The sequence below is a fragment of the Cupressus sempervirens genome, chromosome 7 (assembly GCF_028749045.1).
Source record: "Cupressus sempervirens isolate cs-2001-9-10 chromosome 7, ASM2874904v1, whole genome shotgun sequence".
NCBI lineage: Eukaryota > Viridiplantae > Streptophyta > Pinopsida > Cupressales > Cupressaceae > Cupressus > Cupressus sempervirens.
The window spans coordinates 203,389,357-203,412,524 of NC_143124.1; the positions used below are offsets into that span (position 1 = coordinate 203,389,357).

General features: G+C 34.6%; 1 long non-coding RNA gene across 2 annotated transcripts; it reads left to right on the forward strand.

The window, feature by feature from the left end:
• The first annotated feature begins 13,078 nt into the window (after positions 1-13,078).
• Positions 13,079-14,102, forward strand: LOC149546208 (uncharacterized). 2 transcript variants are annotated; one of them, XR_016353664.1, is made up of 3 exons: positions 13,081-13,269; positions 13,375-13,416; positions 13,864-14,102. It is a non-coding gene; the product is annotated as an uncharacterized LOC149546208 (long non-coding RNA). The 2 variants fall into 2 exon arrangements; XR_016353663.1 differs by having other exon boundaries at positions 13,079-13,416.
• Positions 14,103-23,168: the final 9,066 nt, after the last annotated feature.

Here is a 23,168-nt window from a genome sequence, read left to right on the forward strand (position 1 = left end):
ACCCCCTTCGACCCTTTATATGATCTCAATTTTTTTTGGTACTATTTGTAAATTCGCCACTAAAGTTATGGCTAAGTTATGGCCGACATGTTATAACCCTAAAGTGGTTTAATACTTGTATAAAAGGGTTTAGGCTTAGGTATTTTCATTATAGTGTGATGCGAAATTGCTCCTTGTGGTGGTATTGAGCTGTAAGGCATTATAGATTGTAATCCAGTTGTAATCACTAGATTGTAATAAGATCAGACTTGCTATTTGGTGGATGTAGCCCAAGGATTGGGTGAACCACATTAAATCATGATGCCTTGTGTTCATTTTTGTCTGATCTATTATTTTTCTATTATTGGTTATATTTGCATGTAGTTTTTTATTTTTGTCTGTGATTTTATCTTAACAATCATAGGTTGACCTATGACCCCCTTCGACCCATTACATAATGACATGACTCCCTAGGGGTCATTATGACATTACTCCCTAGGGGTCCTAGGACCCCTAGGGACATATTAGAATAGTTGATATGGGTTGAACGGGGTCATAGGTTGACCTATGACCCCCTTAGACCCATTACATGACTACATATTTTTCTAGGGTCCCTAAGACCCCTAGGCACATATTAGAATCCTTCATATGGGTTGAAGGGCATCATAGCATGACCTATGACCCTCTTCAACCTTTTACATGATGACATATGTCGCTAGGGTTCGTAGGACCCCTAGTGACATATTAGAATGCTTCATATGGGTCAAAAGGGGTCATATGTTGACCTATGACCCCTTTTGACCCATTACATGATGACATATGTCTCTAGGGGTCTTAGGACCCCTATGAACATATTAAAATCCTTCGTATGGGTTGACCCTATGACCCACTTTGACCCATTAAATGACTACATATGTCCCTAGGGGTCCTAGGACCCCTAAGGACATATTAGAATCCTTCGCATGGATCAACGAGGGTCATAGAGTGACCTATGACACCCTTCGACCTATTACATGATGACATAATACCCTAAGGGTACCAAGACCACTAGGGACATATTAGAATCTTTCATATGGGTCGAAGGGGGTCATAGGATGACTGATGACCCCCATTGACCCATTACATGACAACATATTTTTTTAGGGACATATTAGAATCCTTCATATGGGTTGAAAGGAGTCATACATTGACCTATGACTCCCTTTGATCCATTACATGATGACATATGTCCCTAGGGGTCCTAGGACCCCTAAGGACATATTAGAATCATTCATATGGGTCCAAGGGGCTCATAGGGTGATGTATGACCCCCTTCGACCTATTACATGACCACATATGTCTCTATGGGTCCTAGGACGTCGAGGGACATATTAGAATCTTTCATATTGGTCGAAGGGGGTCATAAGTCACCTTATGACCCCCTTCAACCTATTACTTGATGACATATGTCCCTAGGGGTCCTAGAACCCCTAAGAACATATTAGAATCATTCATATGGTTTGAAAGGGGTCATAGGTTGACATATGACCCGCTTTGACCCATTACATGACGACATATGTCCTTAGGGGTCCTACGACCCCTAAGGACATATTAGAATCATTCATATGAGTCGTAGAGTGGCATAGGGTGACCTATTACACCTTTCGACCCATTATATGATGACATACATCCCTAGGGGTCTTAGGAACCCTAGTGACATGTTAGAATCCTTCGTATGGGTTGAAGGGGGTCATAGAGTGACCTATCGACCCATTACATGATGACATATGTCCTTAGGGGTCCCAGGACCCCTAGGGACATATTAGAATCTTTCATATGGGTCAAAGGGTTTCATAGGTGACATATGAACCCCTTCAACCCATTACATGATGAACTATATGCTTAGTGGTCTTAGGACCCTTAGGGACATATTAGAATTTTTCATATGGGTTGAAGCAGGTCATAGGTTAACCTATGACCCGTTTCAACCCATTACATGACAAAAAATGTCCCTAGGAGTCCTAGGACCCCTAGAGACATATTAGAATCTTTTTTATGGGTTGAAGGCCTTTATAGGGTGACGTATGACCCCCTTCAACCCATTACATGATGACATATCCTTCGTATGGGTCGAAGGGGGTTATAGAGTGACCTATGACCCCCTTCGACCGATTACATTATTACATATGTCTTTAGGGGTCCTAGGATGCCTAGGGACATATTAGAATCCTTCATATGGGTCGTAAGGTGTCATAGGGTGACCCATGACCCCCTTCGACCTATTACATAATGACATATTTCCCTAGCAGTCCTAGGACCCCTAGGGGCATTTTGAAATTTTAAAAATTGGTCGAAGGGGGTCATAGATCAACTTATGACCCCCTTAGACCCATTACATGATGACATATGTCTCTAGGGATTCCTAAGACCGCTAAAGATATATTAGAATCATTCATATGGGTCGAAGGAGGTCATAGGGTGACCTAAAACCCCCTTCGACCCATTACATGACAACATATGTCGCTAGGTGTCCTAGGACCCATTAGGACATATTAGCATCCTTCATATGGGTTGAAAGGGGTCATAGGTCACCCTATGACCCCCTTCGACCCATTACATGATGGCATATGTCCCTAGGGGTCCTAGGACCCCTAGGGACATATTATAATTGTTCATATGAGTTGAAGGGGGTCATAGGGTGACCTATGACCCCCTTCGATCCATTAAATGACGACATATGTCCCTAGGGGTCGTAAGACACCTAGGGACATAAAGGAATCATTCATATGGGTCGAAGGGGGTCATAGGGTGTCCTATGACCCCCTTCGACCCATTACATTACAACATATGTCCCTAGGGGTTCTAGGACACTAAGAGACATATTAGAATCGTTCATATGGGTTGAAGCTTTGACCCATTACATGATGAAATATGTCCCTAGGGTTCCTAGGACCCCTAAAGACATATTAGAATGCTTCATATGAGTTGACGGGGGTCATAGGGTGACTTATGACCCCCTTCGACCCATTATATAACAACATATGTCCCTAGGGCTCGTAGGAACCCTAGGGACATATTAGAATTATTTATATGGATCAAAGGGGGTGATAGAGTGACCTATCACCCCCTTCGACCCTTTACATGATGACATATGTCCCTTGGGGTCCTAGGACCCTTTGGAACATATTAGAATGCTTCATACAGGTCGAAGGGGGTCATAGGGTGTCTTATGACCCCCTTCGACCCATTACATGATGACATATGTCCCTAGGGGTCCTAGAACCCCTAGGGACATATTAGAATCGTTCATATGGGTTGAAGGGGGTCATAGGTTGACCTATGACCCCCTTTGATGAATTACATGATGACATGTGTCCCTAGGGGTCCTAGGACCCCTAAGGACATATTAGAATCATTCATATGGGTTGAAGGGGGTCATAGGGTTTCTAATGAACCCCTTTCACCCATTACATGAAGACATATGTCTTTAGGGGTCCTAGGACCACTAGGGACATATTAGAATCATTCATATGGGTTGAATGGAGTGAAAGGGTGACCTATGATCCCCTTTGACCCATTATGTGATTACGTATGTTCGAATCATTCATATGGGTCGAAGGGGGTCATATGGTCACCTATGACCTCCTTCGACCCATTACATGATGATATATGTCTCTAGGGGTCCTAGGACCCTTAGGGACATATTAGAATGCTTCATATGGGTTGAAGTGGGTCATAGGGTGATCGATGACCCTCTTTGACCCATTAGATGACAACATATGTCCCTAGGTGTCCTAAGAGCCCTAGAGACATATTAGAATTGTTCATATGGGTCGAAGGGGTTCATAGGGTGACCTATGACCTTATTCGACCCATTACATGATGACATATGTCTATAGGGGTCCTAGGACCTCTAGGGACATATTAGAATCCTTCATATGGGTGGAAGGGGGTCAATGGTTGACCTATGACCCCCTTCAACCAATTACATGTTAACATATGTCCCTAGGGGTCCTAAGACTCTTTGGGACATATAAGAATACTATATATGGGTCGAAGTAGGTTATAGATTGACCTATGACCCCCTTCGACTCATTACATGACGATATATGTCCCTAAGATTTTTAGGACCCCTAGGAACCTATTAGAATCCCTTGTATGGGTCGAATGGGGTCATAGGTCACATTACATGATGACATATGTCCCTAGGGGTCCTAGGACCCCTAAGGACTTATTAGAATCTTTCGTATGGGTCAAAGGGGATTATAGAGTGACCTATGACCCTCTTTGACCCATTATGTGATGACATATGTCCTTAGGTGTCCTAGGATCACTAGGGACATATTATAATCATTCATATGGGTCGAAGGGGGTCATAGGGTGACCTATGACCCCCTTTGACCCATTAAATGATGACATATGTCACTAGGGGTCCTTGGACCCCTAGAGACATATTAGAATCCTTCATATGGGTTGAAGGGGGTCATAGGATGTCCTATGACACCTTTTGACGCATTACATGACAACATATGTCCCTAGGGGTCCTCGGACCCCTAGGGACATATTAGAATCCTTCATATGGGTCAAAGGGACAATATTATATTTAATAATAATATTATATTGTGTATTTTAATATAATAATAATATATTATTAGATTATATAATAATAATAATCATATATGTTACTAGATTATAGATTTAATAATAATAATAATCATATATATTATTATATAGAATAATTTTGTCATATAATACTACTATATATATTTAATAATAATATATATCATATATATCACTATATTATATTTAGAAAAATATTATATTTAATAATAATAATCATACATATTACTGTAATGTAATAATAATTATGATAATAATAATATTAATGTCCATACATTCACAAAATAAATTTTTCCTCTAAAACTATCCAAAGTTACCCTCTTAAGTTTATTTCCTTTTAATTTGTCTCCCTCGAGATTTAAAATTCAAAAAAACTTCCCTTTTCAAATTTCTCTCCAATTATGAGTGTGAACTTGTTGGGCCAAATCAGATATTTGATTTCAAATTGGAAATCCGGTTAGGCCTTGTAATTACCAAGCCTATTCAGTCAACCCAAAAAATGTGTTTGAGAAGGGTTTCAATGACACTCAGACTTCGGGTAGCCATCTGACAATGTTATTTTGATTGAAATTGAATGAAACAAAAAGAGTTTTTTAATATCACTCTTGAGATTCCATCAATATAATTGCTATCAAATTTTGGGTTCGATAAGTATGTATTAGTTAATTTTCAATGAAGATTATTGTAAAGTGCTGATTGACATATTGATTGAAAAATAGCTATAACTTTCAAATGATAAAACATTTTTTAAATCTAAAAGTTGTATCACATTCTATGCTTCGCCTAGTATAAGAAAAATAAAATAAAAATTAAATTTTGTAAAATTTTCTCTTAGTTAAGGTGGTCAGACATGGGAGTTTTTTTATTTCAAAAAAGTTTTGGTAGAAAATTCATATTTAATTATTTATTTGAAATAAAAATACCCAAAAATATACGTCACATCTGGGAATGAGTCTACTTTTTATATCTATAATTATATTAAAAAAATATTATCATTTGATTTTGATTAAGGTGGTCAGAAATACACCTACTTTTTATTTTCACCCTGAAATTTTCGTAGTATTGCATTAAAATTCAAACTTTTGACCAATCAGTTATTTTTTTCTCTAGATAAGGCCTAGTAGTTTAGAAACTAAATTAAATTTCCTATAGATAATTATCTTACAACTTTTTGATATAAAGTCCATAACCACTTTAAAATTATGTGTCAAGTTGACGTAACCCTGATTTACTAATTTTTCACTACCACTTAAGGCCATAGTTTGGTACACCATGATCCTGCACATAACCATCACCGTCCCTGTAAATGATGCCAAAAATGGTTGGCCAGTGTAATGGATTTGTATCTAAGGATTGGACATCCTTTTTGTATTGACTTTGCATCTAATCAGTGAAAAGTAATTTACTAGAATAACACATTGAACTCATTAAATTATCAACTAGGGATATAAATTTGAAATGATGCCCGCAAAGTATATGCTTTAATTTATCTCATATGTGATTGAGACCTTGCAACAAGAATGATGAAAGAAACACTAAACTAGGAAATGAAATAACAATCTACCCTAGTATTAAAAAATGAGGCTACAAGCATGAAATTAAGCTATTTAATTATGTTGTAGGAAATGACCAACAATTCTGTTGCTCTATGGTTGTAGGAGCAATAGAGTTATGAAATACTTCTATTCTATTGAAATGAAAAGCTGATTACTACCTAGCTATGAACTACATTCACCTCCTATGTGGGTCCCCATAGAAGAATTAATAAATAACAACTTAGAGATTAAGAACTGTACGTATCATTTTATTCATAAGAAACTCATAAGTACATGTTGAAATAATAGATTTGTATTTATTGCTACTGCTGGATTACAAAAGAATTCCTTTGAATAACTAAACTCAAGAATCTAAACTCCAGCTTATTTATAACATCAACATAAACATAACTCCTAATATCTAGAATCCTCTAATGCTAGGGATATGACACACAACATTTAAAATAGGAATAGGTCACACTTCATTTGCACATGAATTCAAGAGTTCATGGCTTCTAGATCCACTTCCATAATGATTTGACAATCACTTTGACTCAGGCTGTAATAATAATTGATAGCTGAAAGGTCATAGGATCATTATGAACTCAAAACAGTCAACCATTTCCTTATCAACACTTTATCTTTTGATGCTGACTTCTTCTTACATTGCTGAATTTCCATTTCCCTGCAAAAGATTAGCGTGTACAAGAAAAAATTTACATACATATCCAAAATAAAATTCATAATAAGTTTTCTCATATTAGCTTTTCTCTTATCACATGGCTATAGGAAGAACTACCCAAATAATGCAAGATAGAAAGATGCATCATTCCATTCTATGTAACCATATAATATATAGCATATTAATCCAATCTCAGGAATGACAAAGTGCACACATATAGTAGTATAATTATAAATAGTTTGAATAAGTTCATCAAAAACTCATAAAGGTCTCAATTCTTAACCATATAAAGTATATGAAAATATGAACTAAATAGGCCTTAGATTGGCCTCATCACTAACTATATTCACTATGTGAAAACATGTAAAAACTCATCATTAAATTTAATAGCCATGATCAACATTAACACATATAATGTCTTAAGTATGTATTATCTCATGATATATTATATGAATCCATTGTGAAGTAGTGTCAAACAACTAAGAAATCAAGTATCACTATTATATATAAGTAATCACCATCATCACCATTTGATATAATTAATTACTCTACATAAAAAAAAATTATGTTTCAAAGATCATTAAGAGCTATCATGTTTACTGATAGGCCTAATATGGTTTAACAAAGGAATCTATACTTATAGGAAAAGGAAGGGTGTTACAGCTTTTGGAGTCCCTAGTGTTGCTTTCTAGCTAGGAGCATCTAGTCCACATGTCTTCCTAATCACCTCATTTTCTTTACTAATTTTTATGTCATTTTCCTTGATCAACTACTTAAGCATGTGCAATTGTTTTTATTATCTAACATATCATTGTGGGTATTGAAATAATGACCTGATTGAATGCAAGCATTGTAAATCATCACAAAACCTTCTTGTATTAGGATAAAAAATCTAATTATAAGAATTTCAACCTAACTACAAATATTTGAGAGATAATGAAATAATGCATGAGTTTCTAATTGAACTTAGTAAGGACCCTCTTCTTACCTTGAAAAAATTCACTGTTTCACCATTCTAGAGGAGCCAAATAAATCCAATTGTAAAGATAGACCATAAATTAATAAGTTTAGCTTCAAACTCATCAACAAAGCTCACTAGAACTTCAATCCAGGTAAGAACCAGTGAAGAATTCTAAGTAATGGATAAGCCAAAAAACAAGGACTAGAAAGGAGAGGTAAATTTATAAGAAAGGAATATATGTTCAATATTCTTAGGAACAAGACATTAAGGACAAGGACAAGGAATGAAACCCACTATAAAATTGAGCCAACAACAATTTTTTAAAGCAAAATGGTCTGTCTAAGACAGCAAATTTTTTGTTTAGTAGGTTGATGCCTTTGGAAAGTCAAGGATAAAGTGTCATTTAGTGTCTAGCCATTCAAGGCTCCATATCTCATAAAGTATTTAAGAATTATTTTTTAGCATATTATAAATATATTAGTGGAAGCATTCATAACATGAGTGCATCTATCTAAGGAATTCAACATTGTTCATCAACTTATCTAGGAAATACATGACAACGACCTTGACAATCAAGGTAGAAGTTCTTTTCTAAGAAGATGGTATGCCATATTTGATCTGTATCTCCAACAACACTTATGGAAAAAAATAACCCACTAGCTCGAGTCTATGCTCTCCATAGAGATGTAAACACACTAGAACCAAATGTCTTCATATAAAAAACACTCATAATGATGCCACTTTTTGACAAGTTATTCCAAGATTTTCCCTTTTAACATAAGACATTGAAATGTTATTTTTGATCAAAACCTTCCATGACTCATTTCCATTTAGGGATTTGAAAATCCATATGGAGACCAAAGCTATGCCATGCATTTTGAGTTCTTTCAACCAAAAAATATATTTCTATAAGAGAAAATGACTTATTATTAAGTTGAATGCCCCAACAAATAGATCTATTTCAAACCAAAAAATATGGAGGACCTCCAATGACACTTATGGAAAAAATAACCCACTAGCCCGAGTCCATGCTCTCCATAGAGATGCAAACACACTAGAACCAAATGTCTTCATATCAAAAATACTTATAATGATGCCACTTTTTTGATAATTTATTCCAAGATTTGTTTAACAAAAGACATTGAAATGTTATTTTTGATCAACACCTTCCATGATGCATTTCCATGAAGATATTTGAAAATCCATATGGAGACCAAAGTTATGCCATGCATTTTGAGTTCTTTCAACCCTAATCCACCCAATTTCCCAAGCACACAACACCATTCCCATTTGATAGAGTCTCTTTTTATTAACCTCTAACATTAGACCATAAGAAGTCTCTCAAATTCTATCAAGTTTTTCTATTTGATAGTTAGAAAATAAAGAAGTTGAAGAGAAATAAATAGTATGAGATGCCAATTTTTTTGGTCTACTTGGAATCTACCAATAAGAGAAAGCATAGAGTTTTCAACATATGGTGTTTCTTTTCCACCTTAGATTACTCACATGCCCACATATCCTTAGGAGAGGAGGAAAAAATAAAGAGGATGCCAAGGTATCTAACAAACATAGAAGTACCAACCCATAACCATTATTTATTGTACATCCATTGAGGAGTAATTTCATTCCAACCAAGAACAATAGATATATGTGGAGCAAATTTAGAACTGAAGGCAAGACAAAACAAATTTAGGCTCTCTAAAACATTATCAAAGTTCTATTTACCAAGTTCAACAAAAGATGCAACATTATCTGCAAATTGAGTGTTAATAATCTCATCATAATTAGGGAGGGTGATGCCTCTAATGGGGGGGACCTAGTGAGGATTCCCTGAGGATATAGAAAAGAGCATCACAAAAAGGGAAAGGGGAATGAGCCAATCTTACCTAATAAAGTGTTGTAATTGAATAGGTTTAGATAATGCTACATTAATGTCAATAAAAATAGAAGATTCTTGGAAAATAATTTCAATCCACTTAAAAATGAAGGTGGAAAACTAAAAGAATTAAGAATCCCATTCACAATAGGCCATTCTATTCTATCGTAAGCCTTTTCAAAATCTAGTAACACCATTCCTTCAACTTGATCATCCAACTTAGCCCAATGAAGAGCTTCCCAAATAGTAATAAGGTTTTCCAAAATGTACCTCCCTTTATTGAAATTAGTTAGGGTCATATAAATTATATGATTAAGAAGCTCTGCTATTCTCCTAGACATAAGTTTGGTAAGGATCTTATACATATGACACGTTAAGGAGTATAATTTGCCCCCAATTTTTGACTTGAGTTTTATCTCCTAATTTTGGAATCAATTTAACAACCCCCACTATTAATGAATTATACCAATGATCATGTATCATAAGCCTCCTTATATAGTCCATGTAAATCCAAAATAATCCAATCAATGATGTTCTTGTAAAATTCTACAGTGAGACCATCGATGCGAAGTGATTTACTATTAGATAGGGCTCTAATGGAATCTTAAATTTCTTCTATTGTAAGGTATTTATCTAGAGTCTTGATAGCAACACAAGATTCCTTCATGAGAATCAGTTAGAAATATTGTCTTAGACCTCCTGGTCACTAGAACCATGCTCCAAAGAGAAAATATTCTTATAGAAGTTAAAGCATGTTGCCTTTATATCTAAAAAATTTCTTGTTAGACCTTCCTCATTTTGGATTTTTTCTATAAGTTATATCATCTATTTATCTTTAATCAAATTGAAGAAATATTTAGCAACCCTATCTCCTTCATCAAGAAAATCCATTTTAGCTCTAATTTTTTCAATTAAACTTGTAATTCCAAATCCTCCTAAGATCCATATTTTTAATATTAAGACCTTCTTCTAATGACCTATCATCACCTTTAAATTTTAACAACTTTTTTGTTAGATTCGATTTGTATTGAAAAGTGTATTCAAGCATATTTACATCTTTAGATTTTTTATTACCAATAGGATGAAACATTTTCCTCTAAATAGAAATCAGGGGCTCCCATTGTCTTCTATTATTTAAGATATTCATGAAAAATTTAATCCATTATGTAGCCATCTTGATGATACTAGAAGAATCTTGGTCATGAAGCAAAGAGACATTGAATTTAAATGTATTTTTTTAGAAGATTTGGGAGGGCATGGATGTGAGGCACCAATAAAAATAGAGAAATGAATAGGTGAGTGACCAAAAATGGAGGAAGGGGATACCTTCACTAGGGATGAGCCATCAATGGATGAAAAGGAAAAGAGAGCAGAGTTAACATACACCCTATCAAGTCTATAGTACACTACATGCTGTCCATACTAGTTATTACACCATGCAAACCAAATATCAGAATATAAGCCCTTCTTCCCTTCAATAGGATCTATTAAATTTAATCTTCTTTTAAGCTTATAATAGAAGAAACACCCATTAACTTTCCAAACATTTTTAATGCCCCTAAAAAGTTTTTATTCACCATGTTCAATCATATTGAAATCTTCTATTAGAATCTAGTAAAGAGGGAAGAGGCCAACTAGTCCAAAGGGCCACTCTATCTCAATAATCACTTAGGGCATATTTTTAATACAAAACCCAATTATTTTGTCATTCCATTTAAAAGTAACCAAAATAGCTCTATTATTGGGAGATATGTCATTGTTTTCAATCACGTCAAACCATTTGGGTCCAATAAGTATTATCATACCCCCTTTATCTATGCCATGTTTAGAGACAAAATGATTAGCTTGGTCTCATAGAAATTTCAAAATATTAAAGGCATGATAATTAGTTAATTTAACTTCTTGCAAAAATAATATATCTTTATTTTTCATCTTGTTGCACTAGTTCCTAATAACACATTTCTTATTGGGAATTTCTATGCCTCTAATAGTCTAGCCCAAGATGCTTAACATCATTAATTTATAGGAGTGCGTTTGTGATTCTTATAAAGCCTATTAAAGAAATCAAGCATTTCTAAATTCTTTTTTTTTAGTTCATTGTTAAAGGAGTTGGATAAAGAGTTCCCCTTCATTGTATTCCTCTTCCTTTTTATTTTTTTATTGAGTACTTCAGTAACATTTGCAAGCCAATCATCAAAACATTTCCTAGATGACAGAGAATTATTGTTCATGAAAACAAAGGAGATGACAACATTTTCAATCTTGGATTATTCATTCTTAATCAAACTTTTACCACATCCTAATTAAGGGAAAGAACTAGAGTGTTCAAGATTAGAGGAAGGTACATACCATTTCCTCTACCTATAAGATTTGCATCTTGGAGTACGCTTTCCCTTATAATTTTATTAGAGTCGGTCCCTAGTGGTCTTCCGAATTCCAAATTGGTGTTGCAAAAGACTCCATTGAACTCAAGACATTGGAGGAGAAGGAGCGGATGTCGAATCTTTTGTATGAACCATCTTGTAAGAAGGTTTAGGTGAGGGTTTTCCTTTCTCCAACCATTTATGTTCAACAACAGATTTATCACCCTTGAGACCAATTTCGACTACATTTTGATATGGTACAACCCCATTAACTTCCATTAATACTTAAAATGCAATCAATGAGAGCTTGAGCTCAAAAAGCCAAACCCCAAAGGCATGAATCTAGGGAAGGGGTCACACATGTGGCAATTTGTAGAGATAGACCAAGAAAAACCAAGATAACCAAACAGAAAAGCAAGAGGCTAGGAAAATAGTACAAGATACAAAGAAAGAACAAGAGGTTGCCAACACTATATATGAACACTCACGAAAATAAATTATCCATTTTCTACATAAAATTATAAAAAAATACAATATCAAATAAATCTAATAATAAAATATTCCACTACACCTGATATTAGATTTTAAAAAATAAACCCATACAGCAGCCCAACCTCACAATATACAACTAAGAGTGAAAAAAACAACCATATTTATAACCTAAGCTTAGCAACCTCACAATATACAAGAAATACCCAAAATAACAATATCCTTTACCAAAACTCACCCAACCTCACAATATACAACTAAATGTCAAAAATATCCACAATAAGAACAGTGGTACAAGGTCCTTGAAAGTATCTACTAAAAGTCATGACTCGGAGATATTTTTTTGCCGATCCACGAGGTGCAGGTGTCAATGGGACACAATTAAATAGCTTCCCCATTCTTTAAGGATAACATTATTGTATACATTTGTGTCATAAGATCCCTAGCAAGCTGGCGAAGGGTGTGAATAGGTTACCCTAAGTCAATGTCATGGGTTGAATGGAAGATTCATTGACTAGTAGTTGAGCAACTTCTCTCATGCCATGACATGGCGCATTCTGCAATTCTATAGCCGACCATTACTTAATCTCGAAGTAACGCATTCCGTTTTCAACTAACTCATCATACCCAAGCTTATATAGACTCAGAGACTCTCTCTATATAATGCAAGCTCTACTCCCTCAGAACATCTAAATTGCTTCATCTCTTTCATCAAGCACTGTGAGTTGCTGTATCAGAGTAGTATTTTCTTGTTTTAGAAGAATCAGTTAGGGTTTAAACATGGGTCCTGGAGGGCCAGGAGGAGGAGGAGGAGGACCTGGTTGGGGGCCTCCTGGAGGGGGAGGAGGGCCTGGTTGGGGACCTCCTGGAGGAGGGCCTGGCTGGGGGCCTCCTGGTCCTGGCTATGGACCTTGTGGCTGCATTCAACAATGGTGATCTTACTTACTTTCAGCTTTTGCTCTTCCATAATGCTTTCAGAATATGAGTTTTTGTGTTTGATTCTTTTCTTTAAATGGGTATTTGTTTGTTGTTGTTATTTGGGTTTGAGATGTTCTTGCAGGGAAACAATTTGTTGGTAATTTAAGCTTTAGGGACTGATATGCTGATAGTTTCTAGATTGGATTGCGTATTAGTTTATGTAAATATTTAAAATCACTCTTTGTTATCTGATGGAGCAGATAGAAAAACTAGAAACGTATATAAAAACTGACACACATCTTATTCACAAATTAATAGAACTATGTTTTCTCTCTCTTCTCTAGTATTTTTAAAATGAGGAGTTGTGTATTTACTGAATCTATTTAGTTTGAATATAGTTGTTTGGCATTTAGGTTTGAGCTTTTTGAACTGATGTGAGACTATTGTTGTTTTTGATACAGTCTCTACTTTCTGTGCTGCTGCTGCCTGCTTCAAGAATGCTGTGCGTTTTGCTGCCCACCTTTTGGAGGGCCTCCTCGCTGAGCAAATCCAAGTCTCCGCCGAGTTTCTTGGACCTGATATGGATTTAGCAATTGTTGTTTATGTTATATGAGCTCCTTATATATACCTAAATAATATGAGAGTTGTATATCTTGACATTTTTATAGTGAAGATCTTTGATTTGGCTTTCTCATTCCAATTGAATATTCTCCATAAGCAATTGTAGTTTGTTGTGATGTTTTTCTTTTCAAGAAATAAAAAGTTAAATCTCATAGAGATATAGTGTGAGCATATACACAAGGTCTAAATTCTAATATTGTTCTTACTTGAAAAAGGAAAGCGTGGTTTAAGTCAAGTACATAAGATCTAAATTCTAATATTGTTCTTACTTAAAAAAGGAAAGTGTGGTTTAAGTCAAGTTGTGGGGAGCATAAGAATATGATCAATATGGGTGTTTCCTACTTCATACCAAACCAAATGTGATCTTATTTATTATAATATGAAGTTGGATAAAAAGTTGGGAGTTCAAAAAGATGAATTTAGCTGATTTTATTTTTATAGTTAAATGATTAACATTCTTTACAAAAATTGATAATTTGATTAAATTTTAATAATATTCTAATTTGTAGTACTTGAAATTTATAATAAAATATTGTTGTTCACAGTGCATCTATTATGATGTATACAATGCACTATAGTTTATACCTTCTATTATTATGAAGAACATGCTATATAATTTATGATTTTTTATGTTATTTATCTCATACTTTTAAATAGAAAATATTTATAATCAAAATCCATGAATTTACGACACAATCATTGTACTCATCCTAATAAACAACTATCCACTAACTATCTAGGCTCTCTAATTATCTATAATCTATAGACCTAGTATACCATTATATTGTTTTCATAAAAAAATAAAATACAATGTGATTATTTTAACCTAAAAAATCATCTCAATTTTAACAAAATCATACCCTTATTTTTAAGCATCAAAGAAATTAGACCAGTTAAAACTTTCATTTTCTCATCAAAGTTAAAAAAAACCTAACACATTGTATCATACTGAAAAATATTACCTTTATTGTTTGTTCAAAATAAAAAATATTTTTGTATACTTCAATGCTAGAACTTACAAATCAATCATGACGAAAAACTAGTTTGACGCCAAGTTTTGATATAAATACAAAGGTTTATAAGAAATCCCATATTATTGTATAGTTCTTAAAAATGATATTTATGAAGCCAAAAAGAAGACAAAAACATAAATTTATGAGTGAAAGTTAAGCCTTGTAAAAAAATGCATTTATATGATACTCATGCAATCTAACCATTGGTTGAGCATTGGTATCCCTTCATCATACTTGGGTTTTTCTAATCTAATCTAAGTATTTTTGAGAGTTATGGTTGGAAGCCCCTCTTTCTCTTGTATTGAGTGGATTAGGCATTTAGTTTTCATTATCCTATCGTTGATGCCACTTCCCCCCTAAATATTTTGTTAAACTTGACGTGAACCCTCCTTGTGTGATCTTGGTAGTTGGATATTTCTTTTACATGCATTGCATGTTGGAAATATAAGAGGAGTAACACAGAGGGGAGGGGTGAATCAGTTACTAAAAAACCAATTCCAAATCCCTTAGATGTTAATACAAACTTCTTACTATACCAACTCCTTACACTTCTCGATTAGAACTAGATATACACTATAACTTGGTTAACAAAGAAATCTTGAGATATTAATGTATATTAACCTTTAGTAACTTAGTTGCAGAAACATAAAACATTAAGCAAATAACATGAGCACATGAGACACCAAGATTTAACTTAGAAATCTAATTTGGGAAAACCACTGATGCAACTAGTTACAGATTTTTACTCTTCTATAGTGAGCCCTATTAGGAGCCAACCCTATTAAAGGTTACAAAACACACAGTTAAGTGTAATCCTATTAAAGGATTTGAATCACCCTCTTAGGAGTGACCTTGTTAGAGGTTTTAATACACTTCAATTAACAATGACACCTTGTTAGAGGATTTACAAATTGACTATTAAGTCAACTCTATTAAGATATTTCTTCAATGCTACAATTGTTATAGAGTAGCAATGATTGATCCGATTCATGAAGTAACTAATTTGTAGATTCAAATCACTATTCTAGTTTATCCTCTAGATTCTCTTTGATCATAATATACTTCACAACTCCTTGGATGTTCTACCTTTAATTAGATATTTTTCTTAATTCATACCTTATCATCTTCTACTTGCTTCATATTTCAATCCACAACTTGACCTTTCATATATATGAAACCCAATATCAAGTTAGCTTGAGTACCCTTTCAAACAAATATTTAACATCCACTAGGTTGGCTTGCATTAATTACTTAACCAACAAAAGTATCCTAATGTCACTCAGTTGAAACTAAAAATGAATCACTTGGTTAACACTAAGTTCCTTTGGTAATTGACTTGACTTGGTTTACATTGAACTCCTTTGGAAACTGACTTGAATAAGTTTACACTAAAATCCTTTATTGAATGACCTAACTCATTTCCTTCTAAATTTTGGTTGGTTGATATTGGAGTCTTATTCAGTGCCCAATTGAGCTCAGTTATTATTAGTTGTGTTTGGTTAGAATGTTATATTTTTGTAACTTCAATGTCAATATACAATTGAATAATTGTTTTCAACAATCTCCCTCTTTGGCATTGATGTAAACACAACATGTCATAAGAAATTAAAAATTTGAGCAATAGAATGATTTATAATATTTTTAAATATCATTAGTTTCTTTCTTGATACTTCATCCATGAGAACTCCCTCTAAGATGTTATCTTTAGACTCTGTCTAATCAAATTCCCCCTCTTGCTCTTATACAAATATCTTCCTTTGATTCACGAAATCAATCAATCTCTCCCTAAATTTTTTTGACATGTTCATGACATGTTTCAATCTCTCCCTCTTTGACATCAAATGCTAAAGTGATGTATTGATTCATAAGCAATGTGCTATGAAATTCTTGCATCAATTTGATAGATTTTCAACATAGCTTGGTTGATGCATCACTAATCTGTACACTAGTGAGCATCAAATAGGGGAATGACCCCTACCTTACCTCTAAGATAAAAAAATGCATCCTAGGTAGTGGCTTGGTGAATATGTCAACAACCTGCTCCTTTGTGTTCACATATTCTAGTCTTACCTCTTTATCTTGAACTAATTCTCTCAGAAAATGATACTTGACTGCAATGTGTTTTGTCTTAGTGTACATCACTGGATTCTTGGATATGTTGATTGTACTTGTTTTCACATAGTTTATTATAACTAGATTGTTGATTTAATCCTTCATTACTGACAATAGTTGCTTGATCAAGACTATGCTAGAACAATTAACTATTGTAGCAACATATTCCGCCTCTGCTATAGACTAAGAAATGCAATTCTGCTTCTTGCTTGTCCATGATACTAATATTTTTCCAAGAAAGAATGCTCCTCTACTAGTTCTTTTCCTATCATCAATGCTTTTAGCTGAATCTACATTAGTAAAGGATTTCAACTCAAAGTTTCCTCCTTTCTTGTACCATAGACTAGTCTTTAGTTCCTTTTAGATATCTCATAATCCTTTTGACTGCCATCATATGATTTTCTCTAGGATTTTCATAAAATCTTGCAACTATACTAATTACTAATGAAATATCATGTCTTGTGTGAACAACATACTAAAGTTTTCCAATCATGGATCTGTAAGTAGTCTAATTTGTTAGAATTATTTAAAATAACTAAGAGGGGGGGGGGGGGGGGGGGGGGGTGAATCAGTTATTCAACGTCCAAATGCCCTAATAATACTTTTTCACTACTTTTAATGAATCCATACACTTTTCATCAATGGCTTAGTTGATCCTTCTACTTCATTCCAATATCATAACTTCAACCTTTCTCTAGGTGTTCTAGTTACATCTTATTGATTTCCTTCTCAATGTCAATCAACCACTTGATAGTATTTGGATCACTAAAGCAATTGTCATTCCTGAAAGTAGCAAGTTTGACATCAATGAAAAAACAATGATTGAGAACATTCTTTACCAGTTCCATATGATCATTCCAACAATTTTCCTCATGATTTTTTCAATCATTTTCAACAATCTCCCTCTTTGGCATTGATGGCAAAACCAAACTGATCAATTGATCAACTTAGTTACCATCAAGATTGTATACGTTGTCTGCATCCTTACTACTAATCTCATATATCTCCCTCTTTCATATATATCTCCCTCTTGCTTTGTATTGATCAGGTTTCTGCATATTTCTCCCTCTTTGACATAAATGCCAAAGATGTAGCATCTTTATCATGCAAAATACAAGCTTTGGTTTCTTGATGTCTTCTCCCTCTGTCACCATGCTTGTGACTAATTTGGAGTTTTTGCTCCTGCTATCATCCTCTGCATCATTCTTCTGATATTTCAATGATTTGTTCCTGTTGATGCAGGGAAGCATCCTTGTTGCTTTAAATTGCTTGAGTTAGGGGTATTACCCCCAACTTTCCTCTAAGATATTCATAAGCATCCTTGGGCAATGGTTTGGTGAAGATATCTGTAATTTGTTCTTTTATGTGAATATATTCCAACTTCACTTATTTGTCTTCTACCAATTCTCTGACATAATGATACTTGATTGACTATGCTTGGTTTTTGCATGCATTACTGGATTTTTGGATATGTTTATAGCACTTGTATTATCACAATATAGTATCATAGGTTTTGTTACCTCTTCTTTCATTCCTTTCAATAGATGTGTGAGCCACACAATGTTTGTGCAATTAACTGTAGCTACCACATACTCTGATTTTGCAGTGGACTAGGATGTACATGTTTGTTTCTTGCTAGTCCAAGTAACTAGCCTTTTACCTAAAAATAATGCACCTCCACTTGTGCTTTTTTTGTCATCAATGTTGCCTCCCCAATCCGCATCTGTATATGCATTGAGTTCAAACTTTTCATTCTTTTTGTAGTATAGACCAAAGTTATCAGTTCCTTTAAGATATCTGATTATTCTTTTTACTGCTATGAGATGATTTTCTTTGGGATTAATAGAGAATCTAGCCACTATTCCAACTGCTAATGCTATGTCTGGTCTACTATGTATAACATATTGTAGTTTTCCAATCATGGATCTATACATTGTTTGATTGACTTTAGCTAATTCATCATTTTTGGATAGCTTATTTCCTGTTGCCATTGGTGTGCTGACTGGTTTGGACTCCTCCAATCCAAACATTTTAAGTATCTCTTTGATGTACTTTGATTGTGTCACAAATATACCATGTTTTAGTTGATGTACTTACAATCCAACAAAAAATTTGATTTCTCCAAACATAGACATTTCAAACTCATGTTTCATTTTGTCAGCAAAGCCTTTGCAAAGCACTTCCTTTCCTCCAAACACTATGTCATCCACAAAGATTTTAGATACAATAATATCCTTACCTTCGTCTGGTTTGATGTACATGTTGCTGTTATCATCAGTTCTTTCAAATCCTATTTGCACTAAATAATTGTGAAGTCTCTCATACCATGCTCTGGGTGCTTGTTTCAGACCATAGAGTGCTTTATGTAGTTTACAAAACATTTCCCTATTGTTCTTATCAACAAATCCCTTTAGTTGTTCAATGTAGACTTCTTCTTCCATTATACCATTTAAAAAAGCGGACTTTACATCCATCTGATAAACTTTGAAATCTTTATATGTAGCATATGCAAGTAAAGTTCTTACTCCTTCCATTCTAGCAATAGGGGCGAATGTTTCCCCATAGTCTAGTCCTTCTTCTTGAGCATAACTCTTGCATACTAGTCTAGCTTTGTTTCTAGTAATCTCACCATTTTCATCTAGCTTGTATTTGAATACCCACTTGGTGCCAATCACATTCTTGTCAACTAGTCTGGGAACCAAACTCTAGATTTTGTTCTTCTTATTTTGATCAATTTCTTCTTCCATAGCTTTATACCAGTCATCATCTTGTAATGCACCATATACTATTTTAGGTTTAGATTTTCTGATCAGACATGATTCATGTCTTAGTCTATTCCTTGTCATTGGTCTTGCATCTTTGTCACCAATAATCTGTTTAGCAGGGTGATGTCTTTTTACATATTTGGATAATCTTGGTTCTGCCCTTGTTTCCATGTTTGATCTTTCTGATTCAGGGTCACTATGTACTGAGTTGTTAGGTTGTTCTTCTTTTATTTTATGTGTACCGACTTCAATGTCAGATAGTGCATTTCCTTCATTCTACAACTCAGCTTCTGAATGTAACTCAACATTTACTGGTTGTGACTCGGCTGAGACTGAAATTTGTTGTTGAGTTTCGATTTGATTGATAGCATCCTCATCAATAGGCATTCCTTCATAAGAATACACAAAGGTTTTATATTCATTTGTTCTCTTCGGTTCTTCAGCTTGAACTTCTATATGCTCATCAAAGTTTACATTTGCACTTTCCACAATTTTGTTGGTGTTAGTATTCAAACACTTGTATGCCTTACTTCTAGTGGAGTAACCAAGGAATATGCCTTCATCACTTTTTGCATCAAATTTTCCATTTCTAGCATCTTTAAGGATAAAGCATTTGCAACCAAATACTTTGAAATATTTTACACTGGGTGAGTGACCATACCATTATTCAAAAGGTGTTGAATTTGTACCTTTCTTGACTTGTACTTGGTTCAGTGTATGAACAGCTACACTTACAGCTTCTCTCTAGTATTTTAGAGCAATGTTCTTTTCCATCATTAATGTTCTGGCATAGTCAATCAAAAATCTATTTCTTCTTTCAGCAATTCCATTCTGTGGGGGAGTTCTAGGAGCTGATGTTTGTCTTTTGATTCCTTTGTCATTACAAAATATCTCGAATTCTTTTGATGTGAATTCACCACCTCCGTGTGATCTCAGGCATTTCAAGCTTTTTCCTGTTTCCTTTTCAACTCTAGCCACATACCACTTAAACATTTGAAAGGCATCAAATTTTTTCTTTAAGAACATAACAATCATCATCCTAGAATAGTCATCAACAAAAAACATTATGTACTTATCTCCTCTATAGCTTTGTACTTCTATTGGACCACATAAGTCAGTATGAACTAACTCAAGTACTTCTTTAGATGTATAGTTTTTGCTTTTGAAACTTGACTTTGTTATCTTTCCTAGCTGACATTGTTTGCACATGATGTTATCAGGCTTCTTCAATTTGGTTAAACCTTTGACTTTCTTCATTTTACTAATATTGACCAGATTGTCAAAGTTGACATGACATAATCTTCTATGCCATAACCATTGATCATCAAATTTTGCAAAAAAATAAGAGACATCATCCATTGTTGGAAAATGAAGATGGGATAACTGAGAGGGGAGGGGTGAATCAGTTACCCTAAAAACATTTTCAATAGTCCCAAAGATGCCTTAAACTTAGTTGTTGCTGCTACTTGGTAAACACATAAATTGCTGCTTAAAAATGGATAGATGTTTAGTTAATTTATTAAGCATTTACTGAAATAAGAAACCATGCAAAAGAAAGCAATCATGAACACAGTAGACACCAGATTTACATGGAAACCCAATATGGGAAAAACCACCAGCAACTAGTCACCAATTTTCACTCTTCTGAAGTGAGCCCTGTTAGGAGCCAACCCTGTTAAAGTTTACAAAACACACTGTTAGGTGTGACCCTATTAGAGGATTTAATCACCCTGTTAGGAGTGGCCTTGTAAGAGGTCTTTAGAACAATTCAACTGAATTGCCACCCTGTTAAAGGATTTATGGAATGGCTGTTAAACCAACTCTGTTAGGAGATTTTGGAATCACTGTTACAATGGTTAGAAAGAAACAATGAATGATCTGAAAATACATGCAACTTATCTTGCTGAATACAGATCTCAGTTTAGCTCCACAAGATCCTTACTGATTAAATATATCTTTGCAGCTCCAAGATTTCCTTCTGCTCAACTCTGCTTAGGCACACACAAGTTTCTTCGTTGCATTTCCTTGCACTATTCATATATATTCTTTTTCCACACTTTTCTGCATCTTGAGCCTCTCTTTATATACTATACATGATACCAGGTCGGCCCAACCAACTTGACAAAACATATTCCAAAAGTCGGCTTGAACTAATAATCAAAACAAAATTCTTCACTGGCCAACTCGGCTTAAAAAAAAACTGCTTCCTGTGTTAACTGGTAGAGCTCGGTAAAAACTACACTTACCGGGGAATTCGGTAAACCCACCACTTCCTTTGGAAATCGACTGGACTCGGTAAAAGCTATCTTCGATTACCGAGTGAGCTCGGTGAAAACTAAGCTTTCCTTAGCTTACCGTGCGAACTCGGTTAACACTAACTATTCGCTACAAAATCCTTTGATACCCGAGTGATCTCGGTAAGAACTAAACTTTCCTTAGCTTACCGTGTGAACTCGGTTAACACTAACTCATCGTGTGACATACAGGAACGCTCGGTATACACTGCAAAAGGCTTTACTGACCGACTGAGCTCGGTAGACTCTGTAAACTGTTTTCCTGACCGATAGAATTTGGTAGACTCTGTCTGATAACTGATATGGCATTTGTGTAACATCAAAGACAATACACAATTACTTAATTGTATCCAACAATCTCCCTCTTTGGAATTGATGGAAACACAACATGTCATAGCAGAAATGAAATTTGAAAGCAACACAACACAATTAACAATTCTCCCTTTAAGATAGAGAACTCTCCCTGTTACAGTAATCTCCCTCTATGAAGAAATTACATAATCAAATTTCAGAAAAGATATGACAGTAAAACTCTCCCTCTTTGACAACACATGCCAAAGAAAATCCAATTTCAATGAATTTCATTGTACCTTTAGTACTGATTCATATGCAATATTTCCTTGATTTGCTGCATCAACTGATGATTGTTCAATTTGTAGGAGCTGATGCATCACTAAAACTTATTTTTAGTGAACTTTAGATAGGGGAATAACCCCTAACTTACCTCTGAGATACAAAAATGCATCCTTAGGTAAAGGCTTTGTGAATATGTCAGCAATCTGTTCCTTTGTATGGACATATTCCAATCTGATTTCCTTGTCCTGCACCAATTCTCTGACAAAGTGATACTTGATTGCAATGTGCTTAGTCTTAGAATGCATTACTGGATTTTTAGATATGTTGATTGCACTTGTATTATCACAAAACATGACGACTGGTTCCTTGATTTCCATCTTCATGC